This window comes from Urocitellus parryii, chromosome 3 (genome assembly GCF_045843805.1).
Source record: "Urocitellus parryii isolate mUroPar1 chromosome 3, mUroPar1.hap1, whole genome shotgun sequence".
Classification (NCBI taxonomy): Eukaryota; Metazoa; Chordata; class Mammalia; order Rodentia; family Sciuridae; genus Urocitellus; species Urocitellus parryii.
The window spans coordinates 124003498-124021248 of NC_135533.1; the positions used below are offsets into that span (position 1 = coordinate 124003498).

Sequence of the window (17751 nt, forward strand, 5' to 3'; positions counted from 1 at the left end):
CAGCGCCACCTGCTGGCTGGACCTCCCTGGAGGCCAGTGGGTGAGGAGGCCGTGGAGGTGGTTTGCAGAGCCTGTGATGGGGCCGACCTGGGGAGGTAGAAAAAGTACGGAGGGCAAGTGACCTGCACGCAAGTTCCCAGGAAATGCTGCTGCTTGCCAAAGGGCTGAGTGAGCCTCTGCCCCGGAATGCTGATTCTTCCCAGGATTGTTCCCTGGCCCCCCTTTCCGGGAGCCCTGGATCACCTTCTGGTGAGCAATTACCCTGCAAAAGTATGTGGAAGTTATGGAAATGCCCTCAGCCAAGGCTACCCGCTCCTAACTAAAATGCCTGTGGACATGACCCAGGTCTCTCCAGGTCAAGTCCAGGGGATTCTCTAGCAGCATTTGGTGCTGGGACTTGTTGAGCCCAGAGCTTAGAGAGTCGTGAGCTAGCAAGTTACATTGGCCCTCTCTGTCCTCCCCAACACTGTTGGAAAAACACACTGGAGATGAGGTGGATTTGGGGCCCTGCGTGGCTGAGACACGGCTGGTCTCATTCCAAGGAAACCTGGAGCCTGTCGGCTGTTGGCTTTTAAGTGAGTGGATTTAAAAGCACATTGATTCACAGCTATCACCAGGTACATGTTAGCTAAGTGACAGTGCTAATGGCATAGGGATCTGTCACGATGATCTTCACATATTTAAAGAAGGTTCCAGAGGAGCACAGGCTGCCGCCCAGGAGCAGCTCGCTTGCCCCTGCTCCTCCTTGGTTGCTGGGTGAGAAAGACGTCCAGGGCAAGGGTCTGGCGAAGCTGCAGAGGTGGGTGGAGTCCTGGGGAGCTGGACGGCTGGCCTGCCTGCCAGTCAATACAGAAATATTCCAGAGTGTTTATAACTGTCACCACGATGCTGGCATTTAGCAGCTGAATGTCACTCCAGGGTATTATGAGCCTCGTGACGGCAGCTCGCAAGTGACAGTGTCTAGGAAATGACACGTGTCAGCCAGGCAGGAGGGAGCGTGACAGGACCAGAGAGGCTGGAGTTCTGCTGACCCCCAGCCCTCAGCTGGCCTCCATCTTCGGTCTCTCTCAGTGCCCATTGGCTGCTCACCCAGAAGGGGACAGTTCCAGCAAACAGCAGTGACTGAGGCACAGTGTTTCATGTCCTTGTGCAGTCTTTAATAACAAGCTAGGGCACGTGCCCCATGTCAGCTAGTGCAGTGGTGTCCCCAGGCCAGGCCAGGCCATCTTCCCTCGAGGGGATTGCAGCTGCTCCTGAGATTCCTTTGTGTGGTGAGAGAGGAGGGGAGCTCCCTACAAGCCTGAAAAGGGATGGGACTGTGTCCCAGGGAGCAGCTCTGGGATTCTGTCACCAGGTCCCTCTAAGGGACAGATGCCAGCAGCTGGGATTCTGAAGCAAAGTAAAAAGCCCTGTCCACAAGCTCCAGCTGAGACCTGCCAGCCCTCTGAGGCCCAGCCCTTGGCCTCCAGGGTCAGCGGCCTCAGCAGGTGCAGGCCTGGGTGGGAGTCCAGCGCTGGGAACAGCCTGCCGGCTCTGGGTGCCACCTGCCGACCACCCGTGGAACGTCAGCATGTTCCCTGTCCTCACCAAGCCTCAGTTTCCTCTTCAACAGAACGGGCCAATAAAGAGCCCATCCCTGGTTTTTTTTCTGAAGACTAAATGAGATAGTGTATAATAATAATTTATAAAGTAATTATAATAATATAGCTATTTTATTAAACAATGCAAATATTTTATAATGAAAATGAAAGTAGGTGATAAAAATAATTTGGAGGCACAGTGCCAAGTACTTGGCATAACTGAGCACACTGTAGGAGCCATCGGATAGCATCAGCCCCCTGCCTGGCTGTGCTGTGTGTCCCCGGGAATCCTGGAACCAGGAGTGACCCTGCCCAGGTCCAGTGCGTTCTGGACTGAGCTCCCCCAGCATTGAATGTATATGAGGAAGATTTGTTTGTGAAATGCCTTCCATCTTATGTCATCCCAAATTCACACAGCTCCAGAGGGAAGACGGGCCTGTAAGAGCTCATGAGGTCCATAACGAGTCAGGTAGAGGTCTGGGTATTGAACTGAGAAAGCAAAGGCAAAAGTAATACCTCTGCCTTGCTCTTCAGAATGAAATTAGAATCAGCTGAAACAAATGAGAATCAGGCAGAAGAATAACAGAAATCAAAATGATCAGTGTCATCCTCTCTAAGGCTGTTTGCAGCAATGGCACTGGGCGTATCAGTCAGGATAGGTTGTGCTGCTCCTCCCCGACAAGTAAGCCCTGGAATCCCAGGGCCCTGGCACTAAGCATCTATCTCTTGCTTCTGCAAAATTCACTGTAGGCTGGCAAAATAGTGCTTCTACTCCATCTGGTTACTCAGAAGCTCAGGCAGCTTAAGGGCTTGGAAGGAGTTTCAAGGTCCCCAAGAACAAAGGAGGTGCTTCAGCCCCTGCCTGCTCCAGCCTTGGAGTGACACCTCCCACTTCTGCTCACAGTCGAGTTTCCAGCACACCGCACAGATTGAACCCTGGGAGGGACTGGGGGGTGCATTGTTCTCCAAGATGGAGTTCCACTGGGCTTCCTCTCTTCTGCCTTCCTCTAACCCTCTCAGTTGAGTAACCCATTCCCACCTCTCCTGATCGAGATGCACCCCAGAGACACAGGAGATGCTCCTCCCAAATGTTTCCCCCAGCAGTGCAATAAAATTCCCTCCCCTCTAGGGACACATAAGGACTTGAGAGCATGCTTTCCCTCTGGGCACCATCCCCAAACCCTCTCCTTGGCAGCCTGAGGATCACAGTTCACACGCCACCTCACAGTGGAGTCCAGCCACAAGGAACAGCTCCTGGGCACCTTTCTCTCCACCACAGCACCTGTCAGCACTCTGGGCTCTGTCACCTACTGACCCTGTCACCTGGACACTGGGCTCTGAGTGCTGTCACCTACTGACCCTGTCACCTGGACTGCTGCTCCCTTCCCAAGGCCAACGTCTTCATCTTTACATAAGAAGAGGGCTGCCAATGCCACAAGTTGCTGTGGGGAGCAGAGGAGACGGCACTGAGCACCACACCATGCTGGGATGGCCTCCAGTCACATGCAGAGCAGCCAGGGTCTTGTGCGAGTCACAGGGCACGTGCAAGGCCAGCTGGGATGAACCCAGGGCCAGAGTCCTGTGGCTTGTCTGGCCCCTGCTGTCCACAGGCAGAGGACCCTCCTCCCTGGGATAACTGCCTCCTACCCACGGCCAGCTTTGTTTTGTGCCTGTGGGAACATGAAGTGCACAGCTCAGGAGTCATTCCTCTCTACCCCTGGGCACACAGTAGGTTGTTAACAAAGAGAGTAAGCTATTCCCAGAAAAAAAAAAAAAGAAAAAATGAACATAAAAGCATCATAAACTGGAGAACCCAATGGCTGCTGCAGGAGCAGAGGTCAGCGCCACTCATGGGCTGGGCCTGGTCTCCTGCCCATGGGCATTCTCTGTCTTGCACCCTGTCAGACACCAAAGTAGGCCTGCAAGGCCCGCAGGGGTCCTCCCTGTACCTGGAATCAAAGGGAGCAGGGCTTTGTATGTGGGGTGAGGCAGGCAGATGAGAAGGGGCTGCTGCAGCCACGCCGTCACCCTTGTCCCATTGCCTTGGCTTTATCCTGCAAGTCCAGCAAATGCACAGGGACCCCAGAGTCTGGGCTCTGCCTCTGCACCTGCGGGACAAAGGAACAGCCCTTGCACTTTCCCTGGCAATGCCTGGCTGGCTTGTAGTCTTCCCCAGCTGTGACCCAAGCAGTCACAGGAATTTGGGGGCGAGCATCTCCCTGCCTTCATTTTAGGCAAGAGCACCTCCTGTGCTCGTGCAGAGGCGGTACCTCTCTGAATCATCTTCCTGCACGGCTGGAGAGACCCACACTAGAGGACACTTTCCTCTGAAGACGGGGGATCCGGCCACATCTGTGGCTGCCCAAGCTGGGACCTGGGGTTTTGCAAGATGACCTGGAGGGTAGAAATCCCTCGTGGGCAGAGTGCGAGGGAACTGGGCAAGGGGAGACCCTGTGCACGTGAGGAGCCTGGTGGTCAGCCACTGGAGGGCAGCAGCCCCCGCGGGAGGGGCCCTGCCTTCCACACCCAGGCAGGTGCACTCACTTCCTGTCCCTGTGGAGCTGATGACCACAATCACAGTGGATTCCAACCCCTGGAGAGCGCATCATCTTACCATTCTGGAAGTCAGATGTTCTCAAATGGATCCTGGTGGGGAAGTCAAGGCACGGGCGGGCAGTGCCCCCTTGGAGGCACTGGGCTGGATGGTCCGGCCTTCTCCAGCCTCTGGCACTGCCCACCTTCCCAGGCTCCTGGTCCCCACCTCTAGCATGGGCAGTGTTGGCCTCACAGTCCCTGACTGGCCTCCTGCCTCCCTCCCCTAAGGACCCTGGTGATGGCACTGGGTCACCCAGTGGTCCAGGGCCCCTGCCCCTCTCAAGATCCTTGCTGCATTTGCATCTCTCAAGTCCCCTGTGCTGTGTGAGGAAGAGCCCCGATTCCAGGGATCCGAACAGGGGCTGTTGTTCCACCCAACGCACCACCTTACAGATCTTGTCTCACTCTGGAGCCAAGACTGGGGACCTGTCTAAGAACAAGCCACACAGGAACAAGAACAAGATGGAGCTTTGTCCTCTGAGCCCACTGGTTCAGTGGAGAAAGACCAAGGTGGACAGGACACTGTCAGAGCCACTACCTGCCACCGTGGTGGTGAGGGGCGTGGGCAAGGCTGAAGGCAGCCAGGTGTCCTGTCCGAGGCATGGCTGTGCAGGGGGCAGTGTGAATGTGGAGAGGGCCCCAGGGCAGCCATTGCCCTGAAGGCGATTCAGACAGGAATGGCCAGTCGGAGCCAAGTCCAGGGCTGGAAAGGAAATGGGCTGGAGGAGGACAGTGACATAGTCTAATTGTCCCCTCCAGAAAGCTTGTTACTTGCAAGAAAATAAAACTAAAGATTGGACAAGTCAGAAAACAACTTGACCAGGGTCAAAAATAACAGAACTAATGAGGACCAAGCGCTGTCCAGAGTCCTACAAGGTGATGCCTAAGAAGGATGGTGAGTCCCCTCTAGTGACCCAGCTGGGGACACAAAACCTTGTCTCATCATGAGGAAACCACAGACTCGCCCCAAGTGGGGACCTGCCGCTGGGAAGCTGTGGGGGAGCAGGAGCCCCGCATGGCAGTGCTGCGAGGGAGAAGAGGGGACCCGAGAGCGCCCAGGTTGAAGGGGAAGCCTGACAGCTACCCCTGCAACACCCAGGCTGAGACGGGGTCTCGAACCGAGAAGAACAGGGGTATTCAGACTGTATGGGCTCCATTGGCAAAATTAAAATATAGATGGGGGGGGGTAGATAAGTTCAAATAAAATGTCTTGTTTCCTGAATTTACAACTGCGCCGTGGTGATGGTTATGCAATCAGTGTCCTTATTCTTGGTTACGTAAGAGAGTGAGAGCCTGTGTTTACAGAAGCTTGTCCTTATGCTGAAGTCCTGGCTGAGGAGAGAGGACCAAGATGTGTGCAATTTACTCTCAAATGGCTCAGAAACGTGTTTATATGACACACACACAGAGGGGGAGAGAGGACAATGACAAAGCAAAACAAAGCAGCAAAATACAAACCCAAAGCACATCCCAGTCAAAAGCACACAGGTCTTCTTTGTCTTCTGACTGGAACTTTCCCATGAGTATGAAATTATTTGCAAATTAAAAAAATGTTATTTGAGCTTTCAACATAAATGAGAGAGAGAGAGAGAGAGAGAGAGAGAGAGAGAGAGAGAGAGAGAGAGAGAGAGAGAGAGACTGAGGGAAAGGGTCCAGGGTCCTGAGTTTAATCGGGTTATAGAGCATTGTGGTCCGGGGTGTGCGTGCTGTGGAGACGGTGGTCCTGTCTGGGGAGGCTGAAGAACGGAAGCTTCTAAAGGCAGAAGAATCAAACGCACATGAGATGTTTTGAAGCAAAAGTAGCATTGGTCACGGGGGCCGTGGCAGGCAGACATCAGCCCACTGGTGAAGCCTGTGTGTCTTCCCAGTGGTCTTCATGGCTCCCACAGCAAGCTGCAGTCTGCAAACTCTGTGGCAAAATTCTGGCTACAGGCACAGGAGGGTCAGCGCCCCCAGAGCCCCATCCCAGGCGAGTGTGCACGAGGGTGCTCCCTGAAACTCTTGGCTTTATTGAAGGCTTTGGTTGGCGATGACACAGGCGACTCCATTCTGACTCTGACGAAGGGGGTCCTGGAGCCAGGTGGCTGGGTCTGAATATCAGCAGTGTCCCTTCGAGAGCTATGTGATCTCTGGCCAGCCTTCAACCCCTCTGAGCTCCTTTCCCATCTGTAAGGTGAGGACAGCCAGCAGCGTCTGTCTCGTGGGGCTGTTGAAGGTAAATTAACTCCTGGGAAGCCCTTGGGAGAGGCCTGTCCCAGCATGGCCCTGCTTGAGGTTGCTCCCAGCAAGGGTGAGACCTAGGCCGCCGTGGGGAATGGGGACTTCGCCATCTGGGGTGACGTTGTAGGATAGTGGGCAGAGATTTGATCTTGTGCACGTCCAGGGAACTCGTGAGGGACAGGACCAGGCACGAGCTGAGCTGGACCCATGACCGGGGGCTGGACAAACCGTGAGGCGCCTCTTGCCTGTGCCACGAGTCTTTGGCCCTTGTTCTCCTGCTGTGTGAGTGATGTTGGGGTGATCAGAGCTAGTTCCAACGGTGAGCCATGTGGCCACACTGGCCATTTTCCAGGAGACTTCTTGCTGTCATGGTTGCCGTGCAACTGACAAATCAGAGCTGCAGTTGAGGAGACCAGAAGGGAAGCTCCGGTGATGACCCAGGGGAGCCTTGGGGGGACCCGACCTGGGAAGTTGCAGAGAGTGGCATGGGGTCGGGGGTGTCTGGTAGGTAGAATGAGCTGGATCAGCTCAGGTGGGCAGCAGCAAGGAGCCACCGAGAATGGAGGGGACTGTGCTGGGCATCTCCTGCACAGTCCTGGGCTGTAGTTACGTGGGGCTGAGCCCCGGGAGGTGCCCGGAGGGTGGATCCTCAGTGTCATCATCACACGCATGGCGGTCACTGAGTGGTGGCATGTCCACGGTCCTGTTTATCACTTCACAAGGCACACGCACCACAGCAGGGCCCTTGATGGGTTCGCCAGTTGCCTTAGTAAAGCTCCCCAGGCTTCTGACTTAGGAAGAGGAAGGCAGAGCAGATGAAAAGGCTTGGGAAACTGGGCAGTTTGGGCTGCTTCTGGGATCCAGTGGCTGCTGGCTGTGTATCCAGTGCACAGGTAAAGGACCGCAGCAGGAGATGGAGACTCAGGGTCACTAGCGGAGAGATGTGATCTGGGGACCATAGAGCCACCACCAGGGCAGAGAGGAGAGCGGCTGGCTCTCTACCTCTCCCACGTCCGAGGTCCTCTCCAGAGGAGGCGCCTGTCACCCCGCGCCCAACCTCAGCAGCAACTCCCTGGGCTCCTCCCTGAACCTCTCCCTGGCAGCACAACCTGTGATGGGGAATTCTCAGGCTGTACTTAGGAGCCAGCAGTCAGCTGCAGGTAGCTTCAGGAACCGTTCACCAGAGGAGTGGCGGGGGGGGGGGCACAAGAGAGGACAAAGTAGGACCGCGCATCATGTGCACTCAGTCTTGGCATTTTTTGTGACTTTGGTTGGGTGTGTTTATAGTCGTGTAGGCTGTGAATCATAAACACATGACATTATAAATGCATGTGAGTATCTGTGTACATGTTCTGGCCAACAGAAAACACACAAAGGTGCTGGGTGCACACCTGTTATCCCAACGACCTGGGAGGCTATGGCAGGACGATAACAAATTCGAGGCCAGCCTCAGCAACTTAGTGAGACCCTGTCTCAAAATAAAATTTAAAAGAGCTGGGGATGTGGCTCTGTGGTAGAGCACCCTTGTGTTCAATCCCCAGTCAGAGAGAAAGAAAGGACAAAGATGACTATATATATGCTCAATTGTTGCTAATTGTTGCTAATATGTATTGGTTATAAAGTACCACGTGGAAAAACACCCCCAAAGTGACCCAAAACAGCTGTCACTCATGTACTTACAATCCTTGGATTTGGGCTGCTCCCTCCTGGGTCACTCTGGTGGCTGCCACCGGGAAGCCAAGCCTGTATGGATGGCCCTGAGGCTCCAATCTCAGGCCTGGCTCGGGGAATGGCTGGGCTCCCCTCCTGGACTCCACCATGGCACCTGGCCCCTGAAGGACAAGCTCTTATCCAGCCTGTGAGCCACGTGCTTGCTGATGTCCTGTGGCCAAGACAGAGGAGGCACCTGTGCAGCGAGCCCAGAGCAGCACAGGCAGGAAGCAGGCAGGATCCCCTCTGGAGGACAGCCGTGAGTCTCGGGCACTCAGCTCTGCACATCCCTCCTTGGGTCAGTTTCCCCGTCACCTGGGTCGGGTTGTGAGCTCGCCCTTCGCCCTGTGCGTCTCTCCCTTCTGCCCCTTTCTCCCCAGCTCCTTCATGAGCACAAGGTCTGTAAACCGCTGAGCTTGGAGTCGGGTGGGAGGGGTGGTCTGAGCAGGAGCGGGTCTGGCTCCAGCTCCAGAAATGCTCCCAGGAGGCCAGGCAGCAGCTTGGTGTTTGCAAGGCTAAACACCCACAGAGTGGTCCCGGGGCTCAAAAGTGGGCAGGTCCTCAGCCTCCTCGACCTCCAGGGGAGCCAACAACAGCTCCGGCACTGGGAACCCAACCAGAGGCCCCCCTGCCCCATGTCCCTGGCCCTGTGGTTCCATTCTCTGCAGCCTCAGTTACCCACAGTTACCCACGTAGATGGAGAATTCCAGAAATAAATGACTCACACGTTTCACGTAACTTTTGTTACTGTGCATTTTCTAATTGTCCTGGTTGACTCTTGTTGGTGATCACTTATTGTCCCTAAGTTATGAGTTGGTCCACATAATAGGTATGTATGTGCAGAAAAAATACAACATAAGGGGTTTGGAACAATCAGTGGGTTCAGGCCCTCGGGGGCTTGGAATGTGTGCCCAGCAGGTGAGGGAGATGGCCATGCACACTGCCAAGAAATCAGAGCCTGCAGTCCACATGATATGGGGCTTGGCCCTGCCAGCCCGGCCCTCTTCAGAGAAACCTGATGTGAGAGCTCACGCCTTGGATGGACCCACTCAACCCTCTCTGGCTCAAGGCCTGCGACTTTTCTATAACAGTGATTAGTTGAGGGATGGCCATGTAGCCCGGGTTGATCAGGGTGCAGGTGCTCAGAGGGATGCCGCTTCTCCATCTGAAGGAAAGGACGGTGGTGGACACAGTGACCGGGAGGGATCTCAAAAGCAGGGGCTGCATGAAGGGAGCCCAACACAAGAGCCTGGACACTGCCAGGGATTATGAGTGTGAACAGTTAGGAACAGAGGAACCCACCGCCTCAGCTGCCGGGTCAGGAGCGGAGACAGAGCCAGGCTGGAGGGGCCCAGGGAACCTATGGGGGGACGTCTTCTGTATCTATAGACCTTTGAGAAGTGATTGTCACCATCCAGCAAAGCAGTAGAGCCACCTCTGTCCATAGTTCCTTTTTGTGAGTTTAGAGCAACTGAAGTCCACTCCCAGCTCGATCTCATTACCTGATGCAATTGGTGATAGTGACGGTGGTGAAGGTGGTGAGATGGTGGGCAGTCACCAAAATGAATTAAAGTGTGCGCTTAAGATTGTTGAACTAGGGCTAGGGCTGGGGCTCAGTGGCAAAGCACTTGCCTGGCTTGGGTGAGGCACTGGGTTCGGTTCTCAGCACCACATAGAAATAAATAAAATAAAGGTCCATTGACAACTAAAAAACACTAAAAAAAAAAAAAAGATTGTTGAACTACATTCTCATAAACAAAAGGGGAAAGTTGGGGGGTGATTAGAAAATGCATGTTCCCCTGAAGACTTTAAATACCAGCAGAACAGGTGACAACTGTGGTGAGTGATAGTGTAATGCATACTTCAGGGTGGCTGGGAGGGTAGACGTCAAGTGTTTCCACCAACACACAAACAATACTCATGTATGGTGACTAATGTGTTCATCACCTTTATTCAATCACTCCACACACCAAAACATCTCATCACACTTTGTACTAGTCCTACATGTGGCAAAATTGCCACCAACAGTAGATGTCAAACATTTCCATCCCAGATGCCAAGCACGCGACGTGGCGGATTTGTCCTGAGTGCACCCTGATCATCCCACAGGGTAGACCCATGTGAAGGCCTCACTCGGTGGCCTGTGAGTGAGCGGGGATGTTTGCACTTGTCAACTAAGAAAAAAGAAAAGGAAACTTAGAATAGTGTCGAGCATCCTGTGAGGACAGCAGAGCAGGGCAGCTGACAGGCCAGGGGAGGGTCCACCCAGAGCTGAGACTTTGCCTGTGGTTGCTCATCAGTGGAGCGTGAGACCTGAGGGTGAGCAGGCCCGTTGCCCTGCTGCATCCCCTGGACCAGCCCCATGACCTGTGGCTGAGGACACCGTCAAGCAGATTCCTTTGCTGCACTGACCATTAGATGGCCGTTCCAACAGACTGCTGCCTTGCTGGCTGAATATCTGGAAACTCTGCACTACGTGTGACAATGGAAAGACATCAGACCCACACACACCCCTGACCTCTGAGGTTAGCAACTTTCCACCAGAAAGAGAAAGAATTTGGGGGCCAGGAAGCCCCCATGGGCACCAGGCAAGGCCAGACATGCTGGCCCAGGACTCTGGGGTGCCCTCCCTCTGTCCTTCCTGTACCCCCACTCACTCTTCCCACCTCCTGAAGGTACCCTGCAAGCCCACTCCGTGGCTGGGGCGGGAGGACTTCGATGGCTGCCTGGAGTAGCATCAGGGGCAGCTGCTCCCAGGGCCATGGTCCCAGGCCAGGGTTGAGTGCAAGGGGCCCCTGCCACCAGAGTCAGGGGTCGCTGGTGGGGCAGGGGTGAGAGGGACTGCCAAAGCTGGACCAACGAGGGCCCCATCCCCATGGTTCCCAGGGAGCCCCCAGGGATACATGAGGGCAGTGTGGGTGGCCTGTTGCTCAGCTTGCTGGGCTGCATCTTGATCTCCAAGTCAAACACAAAATGTTCCAGGCCACTCTCTGGTAACACCTTCCTGCTCTTATGGACCTAAAATAAATAATATCATGAAATTAGCTTTTTGTCTGAGTCAGAGGTTGCAGATTGAAGGTCTTTGGGTCACATTCAGCCAACACACATAGTGTGTTTGGCTGTAAAGATTTTGGACAGCGGCCAACTTTTAAAAGTCTGAAACTGTTATATTAGAATTCATATTAAAATAGGAGGTACGACTTCTCTGGGGAAATGACTGTCTGGGGGCACACAGCTTTATCCAGGCCCCATGGGGTGACCCAGAAGCACCCTCCTTTAGCCTCGGAGAGCTCTTTTTTTCTCTGTGGTTATTTGAGTTTATGGCCCCCAAACTAAGCCAAAATTTAAGAAAAATCTCATAAATTCTCTTACCTTAAACATAAAGGAGCTAGATTTGTCTTTATAGCCCAATTAGGACCACACAGCACGGAAATTACAGAACATGTGTTGGAATATCTGAAAATAGTAACATAAACAAAGCAAAAATAACCAAGATTTGATTGACAACTCAGCACCTGGCATCCAGGGCCACTGTGGCTGCTCAGCGGTGTAGATAAAGAGCCAGACTCTTTCTTCTCTCTTCAGGGCCATCTGGGTTCCTTCAGGATGCTGGATGCCTCATGATTGCATGTTAGCTGCTATGCCTCCAGCCACAGGTCTGAAGCATGAAAAATAAAGCAAGAGGGGACAGAGACTACAACAGGAATGAAAAATAATCTCAGAAACCATAAGCTTATTTCCCACTCCCCAGATAGTATTCACCACCACCTTCACAGGGTTGTCAAGGTAGGAAAATTATAGCACCAGGAATAAAGAAGGGTGAATGAAACATAGGACTTTCAGTCATGAAAGTGTGTGCATGAGTTCTATCTTAACCATGTGCGGCCAGTTGCCACCAGCATGTCCTTGAGTACATGACTTCCTGACTCTCAGTCTCTTACTCGGTAAATGGGGGTAGTAGGAGTACCTGTCCTGTAAGATTTTCATAGGTTCCATTGAGTTTATGACTGTGAAGTCACCTGCACAGCACCTGGTATGTGATTGAAAATTGTAAAGAAAACACTGATGATGGTGGGGTGATGTTGGTGATGATGGTGATATGGTGATGATGGAGATGGTGATGATCATGATGAAGGTGGAGATAGTGGTGGTGATGAGGATCATGGCAATGATGATGATGGTGGTGGTGGTGGTGATAATGACAGATAATAGTGGTGATGGTGATGATGGTGCTGATGGTGGTGGTGATGGTGATGATGATCATCGTGATGATGATGGAGATGGTGTTGATGGTGTTGATGGTGGTGATGGTGGTGATGGTGGTGATGATGGTGGTAAGGGTGATGATAGTGGTGATGATGGTGATGGTAGTGATGATGGTGATGATGATCATGATGATGATGATGGAGGTGGTGGTGGTGATGGGGATGATGATGGTAATGATGGAGATGGTGGTGATGATGGTGATGATGATCATCGTGATGATGATGGAGATGGTGGTGATGGTGATGATGATGGAAATGATGAAGATGGTCGTGATGGTGATGATGGTGGTGATGATCATGGTAATGATGATGGAGATGGCAGTGATGGTGGTCATGATGATCATGATGATGATGATGGAGATGGTGGTAATGGTGGTGGTGGTGGTGATGGTGGTGATGATGGTGGTGATGGTGGTGGTGATGGTGGTGATGATAGTGGTGATGTGATGGAGATGGTGGTGATGGTGGTGATAGTGGTGATGATGAGGGTAATGTTGATGGAGACAGTGGTGGTACTGATGATCATGAGGATAGGTTTTCATAAATGGGAACTATGGGCTTTTAAAGAGGGGTTTCTTTTTTTTTTTTTTGGTTGTTCACAACATTACAAAGCTCTTGACATATCATATTTCATACATTAGATTGAAGTGGGTTATGAACTCTCAATTTTACCCCAAATGCAGATTGCAGAATCACGTCGGTTACACATCCACAATTTTACATAATGCCCTATTAGTAACTGTTGTATTCTGCTACCTTTCCTATCCCCTACTATCCCCCCTCCCCTTCCCTCACATCTTCTCTCTCTACCCCATCTACTGTAATTCATTTCTCTCCTTGTTTATTTTCCCATTCCCCTCACAACCTCTTATATGTAATTTTGTATAGCAATGAGGGTCTCCCTCCATTTCCATGCAATTTCCCTTTTCTCTCCCTTTCCCTCCCATCTCATGTCTCTGTTTAATGTTAATCTTTTCTTCCTGCTCTTCCTCCCTGCTCTGTTCATAGTTGTTCTCATTATACCCAAGAAGACATTTGGTATTTGTTTTTTAGGAATTGGCTAGCTTCACTAAGCATAATCTGCTCTAGTGCCATCCATTTCCCTGCAAATTCCATGATTTTGTCATTTTTAAGTGCTGTGTAATATTCCATGGTGTATAAATGCCACATTTTTTTATCCATTCATCTATTGAAGGGCATCTGGGTTGGTTCCACAGTCTAGCTATTGTGAATTGTGCTGCTATGAACATCGATGTGGCAGTATCCCTGTAGCATGCTCTTTTAAGGTCTTCAGGGAATAATCCGAGAAGGGCAATAGCAGGGTCAAATGGTGGTTCCATTTCCAGCTTTCCCAGGAATCTCCATACTGCTTTCCAACTTGGCCGCACCAATTTGCAGTCCCACCAACAATGTACAAGTGTACCCTTTTCTCCACATCCTCGCCAGCACTTGTTGTTGTTTGACTTCATAGTGGCTGCCAATCTTACTGGAGTGAGATGGTATCTTAGGGTGGTTTTGATTTGCATTTCTCTGACTGCTAGAGATGGTGAGCATTTTTTTCATGTACTTGTTGATTGCTTGTATATCCTCCTCTGAGAAGTGTCTGTTCAGGTCCTTGGCCCATTTGTTGATTGGGTTATTTGTTATCTTATTGTCTAATTTTTTGAGTTCTTTGTATATTCTGGATATTAGGGCTCTATCTGAAGTGTGAGGAGTAAAAATTTGTTCCCAGGATGTAGGCTCCCTATTTACCTCTCTTATTGTTTCTCTTGCTGAGAAAAAACTTTTTAGTTTAAGTAAGTCCCATTTGTTTATTCTTGTTATTAACTCTTGTGCTATGGGTGTCCTATTAAGGAATTTGGAGCCCGACCCCACAATATGTAGATCGGAGCCAACTTTTTCTTCTATCAGACGCAGAGTCTCTGATTTGATATCAAGCTCCTTGATCCATTTTGAGTTAACTTTTGTGCATGGCAAGAGAAAGGGGTTCAGCTTCATTTTGTTGCATATGGATTTCCAGTTTTCCCAACACCATTTGTTGAAGATGCTATCCTTCCTCCATTGCATGCTTTTAGCCCCTTTATCAAATATAAGATAGTTGTAACTTTGTGGATTAGTCTCTGTGTCCTCTATTCTATACCATTGGTCCACCTGCCTGTTTTGGTACCAGTACCATGCTGTTTTTGTCACTATTGCTCTGTAATATAGTTTGAAATCTGGTATCGCTATACCGCCTGATTCACACTTCCTGCTTAGAATTGCTTTTGCTATTCTGGGTCTTTTATTTTTCCATATGAATTTCATGATTGCTTTATCTATTTCTACAAGAAATGCCGTTGGGATTTTGATTGGCTTTGCATTAAACCTATAGAGAACTTTTGGTAATATCACCATTTTGATAATGTTAGTTCTGCCTATCCATGAACGTGGTATATTTTTCCATCTTCTAAGATCTTCTTCTACTTCTCTCTTTAGGGTTCTGTAGTTTTCATTGTATAAATCTTTCACCTCTTTTGTTAGGTTGATTTCCAAATATTTTTTTTTGAGGATATTGTGAATGGAGTGTTTTTCCTCATTTCCATTTCAGAAGTTTTGTCGCTGATATACAGAAATGCCTTTGATTTATGCGTGTTGATTTTATATCCTGCCACTTTGCTGAATTCATTTATTAGTTCTAGTAGTTCTAGACTATCTTTGCAACTCCCTGGACGCCTAAAATTACTCACCGTGGCTCATGGTTTCGGAGGTCTCAGTCCATGGTGGGCCAGTGTCATTGCTTTGGGCCTGAGGGGAAGCAGAGCATCATGGTGGATGGGGACAGAGAGAGAGTTCAACACTGCCAGGGCACCCCTTGTGGTCTCCATCCTTCATCTAGGTCCCCCAATAATGCCATCACGTGGGGATCTCTCAGTGGATTAACCCACTGATGAGGTCAGGGCCTCCTGAACCAAACACTCCCCAAGAATATCTCTGGACACTGCTGCCCTGGGGACCAAGCCTCCCACACAGAGGTATTTGGGGAACATTTCAAATCTAACCCATATCAGTCTATAAGCCAAGGAGCCTGAAGATCACCGGCAACCCCCAGAAGCCAGGAGAGGCCCCGGGCCAGCTCTGCCTCACACCCTCTAAAGGACATACCTGGCACATGGAGGCCACAGATCTCCAGCCTCCAGAGTATGAGGCAGTGAAGTTCTTTGTCCTAAGGACCTAGAGGGTGGCACTGTGTCACAGCAGCCCAGGGAACAAACACTCACTCCTTGCCAATCCTTAGACAGTTGACACTCTGAGCAACAGGGTTAAGCTCAGATAAAATGTGTGCTGTCCAGCTGTGGTGACTGTCCGTGTGACCTGAGATCAGGGAGCAGAGGCCATCTCCCTGCACCTCTCCCCTCCACTGCCCTGTGTCTAGTCAGTTTTTTCACTGCTGTGACTAAAAAACCCACAAGAACAATTCGAGGAGGAAACGTTTATTCGGGGGGCTCACAGTTTCAGAGGTCTCAGTCCACAGACAGCTGACTCATTCCCTGGGGCTTCAGGTGAGGCTGGACATCATGGTGGGAGGGCAGGGAGGAGGGAAGTGGCTCACATCATGTTCAGGAAGCAGAGAAAGACTCCACTCTCCAGATACAAAATGTACTCCCCAAAGCCACGTCCCCAATGCCCACCTCCTCCAGCCACAACCCACCTGCCTCCCAGGTACCAGCAGAGGATTAGCTCACTGATGGGATTAAGGCTCTCACTACCTCATTTCTCCTCTGAACCTCCTTGACTGTCTCACACGTGATCTTTTGGGGACACTTCACCTCCAAACCACAACACCCTGAAATGCCTGTGCTGGAATCAACCCCAGGGACCCCTCGTGTTTCCTGGGTAGAACCTAACTCCATCTGATGGTCACCTTTGAGTCTATGACTCCTCTGAGCCCTTGGCCATCATTCCATGTCACTCAGGACTTTGAATGACAAAGAAAAAAAAAAAGAGGGAGTGATTGGCTCAAATGTTTGAGCTGCAGACAGGAGCTCGGCTCTGGACCTGAGCCCCAGTGGCTGAGCCACAGACGCCTCCACGGCTGCATCCCACGTCTCACCCTGGCTGCTCTCTCCCGTCCACGCTCCCCTGAAGGCCACCACCCCACAGCCCACCGCCTGCTCCCCTGGGGTCTGCAGCACAGCCTGAGCACCTCCAATGATCTCCTCTGTGTGTCCAAGAACAGAGAGGACGGTGTGTCTCCTCAGAGACAAGAGCTGAACCAAACAGCAGGGACAAGCCTGGGATTGGGCACAGCTTGGCCAGTCCTCAAGGTCAGGCACTGTGCTTGGCCCTGCCTGTGACAGGCAGCTCTGCGGCTCGGGAATGAGGTTACTCCTGAAGAAGCAGGATTATCAGACACAGCCCAGAGAGCAAGCATCCAGGCCTGGCTGAGCACCGCATGCCCCTCTACCAAGATACCCAACCTGTTCTGCCTGCTGAGGCTGGACTCCTCCATTACTCTCTGAGTAACACTGGACAAGATGCCCTCTTGGAGCCTCAGAGTTTTAATTATTAAATGGAAAGAATAATATAAATTGTCTCCTACGCTGAGCAACTGGCTTCTCTGAGATAATACATACGAGGCCCTTGGAAGGATGCCTTGCAGAGATCGGGGACGCCAAATCATCCCACCCCCGTCGCCCGGGTCAGGGGAAAGAAGGCTCTTCAGTGAAGATATTGACACTAGGAAGAAAAGAAGTCTGAGCCCCAGCGTGGGCAGAGGCGGAACAGTAATCCTGCACCACCATGCAGCTTCTCTGTAACCGTGTCCTTGAGGAAGAGGAACTTCTCCAAAGGAGGGTAAAGAAAACCCAAGGTCACATGGAATGTTGTTGTCAGAAACTTGGGTTTTCAGAACTCTTTTCCTTTCTAAGTTGCAAAAACTCCAACTCCACACAAACAAAAGTACTGGGCCGGTTCCTATGGATTCCAAAATCTAGGAGCTTCAGGCACTGCAAGACCCAGGGGCTCAGGCACCGGCCCCAGAAATCTCCACCCATCTCCTCTAGATGTCATCTTCTTCCTCAGGTGGGCTTTCCCCAGGAGACAAGAATCATCTCCAGCAGATTCCAGCCATGCTCTCTCCATGTGATGACCTAGAGGGGAGAGTGCCGGTGTCCACACTGCTCCATCAAATGTCCAGGATGTAACTCACAGTGCCCCAAGTACGTTGCAGCCCAACGCTGAACTGCTTGGGGAGTTGAAAGAGATGTCCTCTGCTCCAGAAGACCTGACCCAAGTGCCCACACAGGGGGACGGAGGGTCCTCCTCACTCTAACTTCTCAGACTAAGGGGTGGGGAAGCAGAGGGTCTGAAGAGAGAGCGGGGCAGGTGCTAAGAGACCAAGG

General features: G+C 51.4%; 1 protein-coding gene and 1 long non-coding RNA gene across 2 annotated transcripts in view; one reads left to right on the forward strand and one right to left on the reverse strand.

The window, feature by feature from the left end:
• Nucleotides 1–17751, forward strand: part of Tmem132d (transmembrane protein 132D) — a 497735-nt gene that overhangs the window by 452510 nt on the left and 27474 nt on the right. The window lies entirely within an intron of this gene.
• Nucleotides 10059–11544, reverse strand: LOC113196256 (uncharacterized). Its single transcript, XR_003302534.2, has 3 exons — nucleotides 11478–11544; nucleotides 11029–11123; nucleotides 10059–10279 (listed from the first exon to the last, which is right to left on the reverse strand). It is a non-coding gene; the product is annotated as an uncharacterized LOC113196256 (long non-coding RNA).